Below are 7,849 nucleotides of genomic sequence, written 5' to 3'. Positions count from 1 at the left end.
AGGTATGTCCTGGACTGACCATGTCTCTTTTTCAGAAATCCAAAAGAACCTACTCCAGCCTGCCAGCAAGGACTAAAATAACACTAGAAAACAGGGAAAGTCATAGAAATAAATATATTTCATCGTCTAAAAATCCTCCCCTTCTGAAATTCCTCATAGACAATTAAATGATGCCACTAGACAGCTTTGCAAAGGGTATTTTAAATTGATACAAGCGGTGCATCATAAAAACATCATTGATAACGCCATTACCACTGAATCGCCTCCTAAGGGGATGATCAAACATGTCAAAAATTGACAGGCTTTATCAAACCCTCCTCTCCGACAGAATCTGTCAGAACAGCAGTTGAAAAGAATACACAGCAGTGGATGCAAAATAATTTGCTCATCTTACAGGAGCATTATTTTAATATTATTTTAGAACAGAATCATTTACCCTGGGAGGAAGCAGCCTTTCAGATTGCGATCAATTGGGCCCAGAAACGCTACAGAGCGAGACTGGCCCAAATTACAATTGACACAGTCCGCTCTTTGTTAGCAAACGGCTCTGATTTATCACATATTTCAGAACCCCTTTCCACTGCCCAGGATGGATCCTCCACAGCTGACTCTCTGCAGGGTTTGAATATAGAGGATGGTGATGAATTTCCACCATTGCCTCAAACCGGCAGAGACTTAGCATCCCAGCATAACACCATAGTTGTACCGGAAAACACATTAAGTCAGAAAATGTTTGCGACCTACACACAATTTACGCAAGGGCCCTTTAAACTCTCAGTCCACTCCGGTGAGACACGAAATGGATGAGATCAGTGTTTTAGATAAAATGGTGGATACCTGTCCGGCTCCTCCTCCGCTCCCTCTTGCTCTGTCTCCCATCGTGCAGATCACTAAGAACGGATCACTGACAACGACTCCGTCCATACAGGCTCCCGTAGCCCCACCATCCACTGCTCTTCGCCTCCTTCCGGACCCTAGACAGGACAGTAGACAAATTATATCATCACCCTCATCAGGGGATGATTTTTCTACTCGAAAGGAGAGGGCGATAACAGCGACAGACAGAAACAATAGGAGTGAAGGATATCTACAACCAAAAACTCTAAACAGACAGAAGTACACACGTGAGAATAAATCACATCAAATTTCAAAGTCATTTTATTCAAACGTAGCTGTAAGGGAATGTAGTATTAATATCCAAACTATTTCGCAAGAGACAATGGATAATAACCCGGGCTCTTCTATTTTTCCGCAGCGTAATGCGAGATCGAGTTTGGATAGAGAGAAACATCATCCCCCTACACATCTTAACTCAGCCTCACAAACATCAGAGGCTGTGGGTGAAAGTATGAGGAAGCAAGGGTCAAAGGTGGACAAACACACTGAATTCTCTAGTAGAAAGACCCCATCTGATTCCACCCATAACTCCTCTATGAGATGTATGGGGGAGACCATCCCGACTCGCATACGCTCTTTAGATTCCCTACCGAACACCAGTTTAGACGTGTCGGCTTCAAATGTGCACCCGGAAAGTGTACATGGACCAGTGGTGCATAAAGCAAGACAGGGAAGAAAAATCCTAGACTGGCAATTTAGAGGCCATAAACCAATTTGGCTTCTAGGGGACTCTAATATTTCCCGTATTCCATCACATCAGAATGACAATATTCAAATAGACAGTTATCCTGGAGCCGCCTTTTACCACTTTCGACAGGTTCTAGATAAAACACCTGAACATCCCTCAATTAAAATAGTGATTTTATCAGTGGGGATAAATAATAGGGACCAGGATCCAAATAAAACGTCTATTAAACAGCTACGTTATATATACAGGAGGGCACAAACGATCTTTCCTAATGCCAGGATTGCGTTTCCCCTTATTAACTATTCATCATCCCTTCCACGGACACAACAAATAAATTTGAATATCATAAACGACTTCATTTGTAATCATCTTCCGTTTCTGGGACCGCTGCCAACTAATCAATTTCAGACGACATCTGATGGTGTGCACTGGACGTCGGACACTGCAAAACGCATTTTCCAACTCTGGTGCACAGAGATGCAAATAAATTTATAAAGGGCTCACAACCTAGTCGGGATATTAATGGAGGAGTGCCAAACATTACTGATCGGAACCCACAAGTGGGATTGCACCACTACGTGGTGACTACACCTTCTGATCCACCCTGGGCCTCCCCCTCCAATATACTGAACCTCTCCACGCTTTTTGAACCAAATAAGATTCAGTTAAGCTTATTGGAGAGGGGTCTAACTTTTATACCCAATCCTAGCTCGTTTGACCGAGTCACTTTACGCCGGGATTTACACCTTTACCACAGGCGGGTTAAACTAATAGACTATTATGATGATGATAATAATTCGAATAAAATACCCTTCATTTTACCATCTAATTGGGAACCACCTTGGGACGAGCTTAGTGATAAAACGAAAGCCCTTATTCGTCTTGACAGAAGAGATTTCAACCACTATACGCCTTCACTTGATAAAATAGATTCAATAACAGCGGAACATGAGAAAGCTATTAAAGAACTACAAAATAATCTGAATATTATTATTAAACCGGCGGACAAAGGCTCCAAAATTGTTATCCTGGACCGCCAACAATATGCATTTGAGGCCCACAGGCAATTAAATAACAATAAATATTATAAAGTTATTGATCAGAGCATTCAGAAGCAGACACAATATCAGCTCCGGGAAATAGTACAAAATCTTTACCACAAGAAATTTATTTCAGCCAAACAGAGAGACTTTTTATTTGGATCAGATTCACCACGTAACAGATTCTTTTATCTTCTTCCTAAAATCCATAAGGAACCGGAGTCCTGGACGATTCCTCATGTTATTCCTCCCGGTAGACCTATAATATCGGACTGTAACAGTGTTACTTATAATGTCTCACAATATATTGACTATTTTCTGGGTCCTCTTTCTTGTAAACATCCCAGTTATCTTAAAGATACGTACCATTTTTTGGATATAATCCGCTCTATGGTACTCCCCAGGAATGCGACACTTTTTACTATAGACATTGACAGTTTATATACTAATATTAATACAGAGATGGGTCTCCAGGCAGTACAACAGGTTTTCAACAGGTATCCAGATAGGAACAGACCAGATAAAGCTATCTTAAAATTGTTGGAAATATGCCTTAAATGCAATGACTTTGAATTTAATAATAAGCAATACTTACAGGTAGAGGGTACGGCCATGGGCCATAGATATGCTCCTTCCTACGCCAATATATATATGAGTGAATGGGAACGGGAAGCTATAAACAAATGTCCTCTAAAACCAACTTTTTATTTACGCTTTTTGGATGACATCATTGGAGCCTGGGAGTATGGGGAAGATAAATTTTATACTTTTGTAGACATTTTGAATAAACATCACCCTTCTATAAAAATTAAATATAATATCCACCCAGAGGAAATTGTTTTTTTAGACACGACGGTGTTTTTTGAACAGATAGATGATAATAACAAGAGATTATTAAGTCGAGTCTATTTTAAACCCACAGATACACATGCATTACTTCACAAACTTAGTTATCATCCCAAACACACGTTTCAAGGCATAGTCAAATCCCAAATCATTAGATTCTGCAGAATCTCATCACGGGACACAGATTTGAATCATGCCATTTCGATCTTATTTCACAGTCTCAGACAGAGAGGCTATTCAAGGAGACTACTTAGATCCATAAAGAAACGGACATTATTATCCTTTAATTCCTCCCACTGCACTTTAGGTCCTTTTAATGAAGCTCGGGGACGGGGTTCCTTGGAGATAAGACATATTGAAAAGCATAATCAACTCATTCCTCTGGTAACCACATATTCTAGGCCCTATTTGTGCTTACAAAACTCATGGAAAAACAATTTTTATAATGTAATGGCGGATAATGATCAATTTCAGAACTATAAAATAATCTCGGCATTCCGTAAAAACAAAAATTTAAAAGATTTATTGGTTAGAGCGAAATTCTGTAAGGATGTGACAACCGATAAATCAAATAAACATTGGGCATTTATGCAAAAAGAATTTCTGTTTAACATGCATGGAAATACGGGAGCACCAATTATCGGTGATTTTAATCTTCATAGTTCTAATTTGATTTACTGCATTACTTGTGAAATGTGTGGTTTAATGTACATAGGTGAAACAGGTAAGACCCTGTTCACTCGACTTCAACAACATATTCGTAATATTAAGAGAGCTAAGCTACCTACTCACCTGGTAAAACACTTTCAAATACATCCGCTCCAACGATTGACAATTACAGGTGTACAAACGTGTGCTACCTGGACTGGAGGTCAACGCAAGAGACAGGAAAGACTGTGGATAGATAAATTGAAAACAAATACTCCTTTGGGTTTGAATATTTAATTTTATTTTGGTTTACACTGGTTTTATGGGATGAGTCAATGTGAAGTGTGATGTGGGGAGATGACAAGGATTGAATAAAGACAAAAATATACGAGATATGTCTATGTGATTCTTCCTCACAATGTGAGTTAATATGTTGTCTATTTTTATGAGTAATATTTTACTGTAAATTATTAAATGTTTCTAAAAAAGGTTTAAGACAAGACATTTCTTGTCTTCTTCTTAATTTATCTTAATTTATTACTCTTTTTAATGTTGTTATTGTTATTATTGTACTCCAAGCCAAGTCCGAGGTTAATAGATGCACAATTTAGTAGTCTCTTTAATTGAGCCATTAACTGCACCTTAAAACCAGCTATTACTATAGCCACTTGGGTCAAGTAACCGTCTTTGAAACAAGAAGGTATTGGTAAGATCCCTAATTATTACAGGCAGATTTACTTAATTATCTAGATTTCCAATATCTGGTTTCTATCTCAATTTTAATAGTGGTTTACTATGTCTCCCCTCCCTCTCCTAAACCTAACCCTCACCCTTTCTTTCCTAACCTAAACCTTCCTCTCTCCTTTAACCCTTACCTCAAACAAACCCCCCCCCCCCCCCTCCCTCTCCTAAACCCAACCCTCACCCCCCCTTTTCCTAACCTTAACCTACCTCTCCCCTTTAACCCTAACCTCAACTGTCCCCCCTCCCTCTCCTAAACTCAACCCTCACCCCCCTCTCTCCTAACCTTAACCTATCTCTCCCCTTTAACCCTAAACTCAACTGTCCCCCCTCCCTCTCCTAAACTCAACCCTCACCCCCCTCTCTCCTAACCTTAACCTACCTCTCCCCTTTAACCCTAAACCTCAACTGTCCCCCCTCCCTCTCCTAAACTCAACCCTTACCTTAATCTTCCTTTCCCCTTTAACCCTAACCTCAACCCTTCCCCCCTCCCTTTCCAAAACTTACCCTTATCCCCCTCTCTCCTAACCTTAACCTACCTCTCCCCTTTAACCCTAACCTTAACTGTCCCCCCTCCCTCTCCTAAACTCAACCCTCAACCCCCTCTCTCCTAACCCTAACCTACCTCTCCCCTTTAACCCTAACCTCAACTGTCCCCCCTCCCTCTCCTAAACTCAACCCTCAACCCCCTCTCTCTGAACCTTAACCTACCTCTCCCCTTTAACCCTAACCTCAACTGTCCCCCCTCCCTCTTCTAAACTTAACCCTCACCCCCTCTCTTTTAACCCTAATCTTCCCTTCTCCCCTTAACCCTAACCTCAACCTTTTTTCCCCCTCCCTCTCCAAAACTTACCCTCACCCCCCTCGTCCCTAACCTTAACCTACTCTCCCCTTTAACCCTAACCTCAACTGCCCCCCCTCCTTCTCCAAAACTTAAGCACATTCACCTCTTTCCTAATCTTAACCTACCTCTCCCCCTTAACCCTAATCTTAACTGTCCCCCCTCCCTTTCCAAACCCCTGAAACTTACCTGAAATGAAGAATAAACATGGACGGCGAGATTAACCATCCTACGATCTAAAACATAAGGCGTTTTAAGAGATATGGCAAAGTTACTACATATACTGTGAAATAGCTCACCTGGTAGAGAAGCCGCTTGCGGACTGGAAGGTGACAGGTTCGAGTCCACATTCAACCTGAAAATGTATTTTACGTCTTCTTAAATATGTGCAGTAGTGTTTCACTTTAGTTTTTTTTATATAGATAAAAATGGCAATAAATAATATTGATTTTCTATCTAGATCGTTCTTAAGATGTTATGTGATACTTACCTGGTAGAGAAGCCGCTTGCGGACTGGAAGGTGACAGGTTCGAGTCCACATTCAACCTGAAAATGTATTTTACGTCTTCTTAAATATGTGCAGTAGTGTTTCACTTTAGTTTTTTTTTATATAGATAAAAATGGCAATAAATAATATTGATTTTCTATCTAGATCGTTCTTAAGATGTTATGTGATACTTACCTGGTAGAGAAGCCGCCCACGGACTGTAAGTTGACGGGTTCGGGTCCATGTCCCACCTGAAAGCTCATTACATCGTAGTAGGGCTTTTATTATATAGATCAAAATGCCATCAATTATTGCTGAATCTCTTCTTAGACTACGGTTAAGCCGTGATATGATACAGGTGTGTATGGGTGACGGTGGCTCGGTGGTTAAAGCGTCCGTCTGTGAATCCCAAGGTTACTGGTTCGATTCCGCTGTTCCCCGATACGCTCAAGGTGAACTCATCTGAAAATGATATTGAACACATTAGATGAATGAACTTACCTGAAAGGAAGAGAAAACATGGATGACGGCTTGGCATTAGATAGTTCTTCTACAAATTGTTTTATTAATTTAATGAATTTTATGTCATCTGCATGAATTTGGAATACATTACTAATAATATGCATGCTCATGTATGTGTACATATGTGTGGATTTCTCTCTTTTGATATGTGTTTTGCTGTACACATAAAAATATATATGGAAACTATGATTATTGCATGTTGCATGCTTTTTAACACATATATTTATTAACTAGCACTTTTAGATGAGCACCTTTATTAATATTAGGAATTATTTGACATGATCATGTTTTATGAACTGGAAATTACTCACACAGACAAATATGTATTAAAAAACCTTTTTTATTACAATCATTGAATGAGGAAGACTCACATAGACAACAAAGACAAATATTACAGTTCCTTTTAAAATTTTATTAAAAACAACTTTTGGGTTTATTGTGGTTGACTTGAAACAGCCCCTTGTATGCCAGTGCAATTTAAATTATGATAATAAATATCCTAAACTTAATTTTCTAACCTAACCCTAACCCTAACCCCCCTAACCCTAACCCTAACCCTAACCCTCTAACCCTAACCCTAACCCTAACCCTAACCCTACCCTAACCCTAACCCTAACCCTAACCCTAACCCCCTAACCCTAACCCAACCCCTAACCCTAACCCCAATCCCAACCCTAACCCTAACCACAACCCCTCACCCCAACCCTAACCCTAACCACAACCCCTCACCCCAACCCTAAACCTAACCCCAACCCTGGCCCTAAACCCAACCCCTAACCCTGGCCCTAACCCCAACCCCTAACCCTAACCCTAACCCTAACCCCTAACCACAACCCCAACCCTAAACCCAACCCCTAACCCTAACCTAAACCCAACCCCTAACCCCAACCCTAAACTTAACCCCAACCACAACCCTGGCCCTAAACCCAACCTTTAACCCTAACCACAACCCCTAACCCTAACCCTAAGATAAAACAAAATAAAAAATAATAATATAACAATAAAATAATATAATAACATAATATTATTACATTACATATAGGAAAGTGGGGTATAAGAAAAACGAATTGGCACTTACAGGGTTAAGGAAAATTAAACTTATTTTATTTTTTAAAAAAACGAATCAGGAAAGTAAAATA

Source organism: Anabas testudineus, chromosome 24 (assembly GCF_900324465.2).
Source record: "Anabas testudineus chromosome 24, fAnaTes1.2, whole genome shotgun sequence".
NCBI classification, from domain to species: domain Eukaryota; kingdom Metazoa; phylum Chordata; class Actinopteri; order Anabantiformes; family Anabantidae; genus Anabas; species Anabas testudineus.
This window is presented reverse-complemented; position numbering follows the sequence as displayed.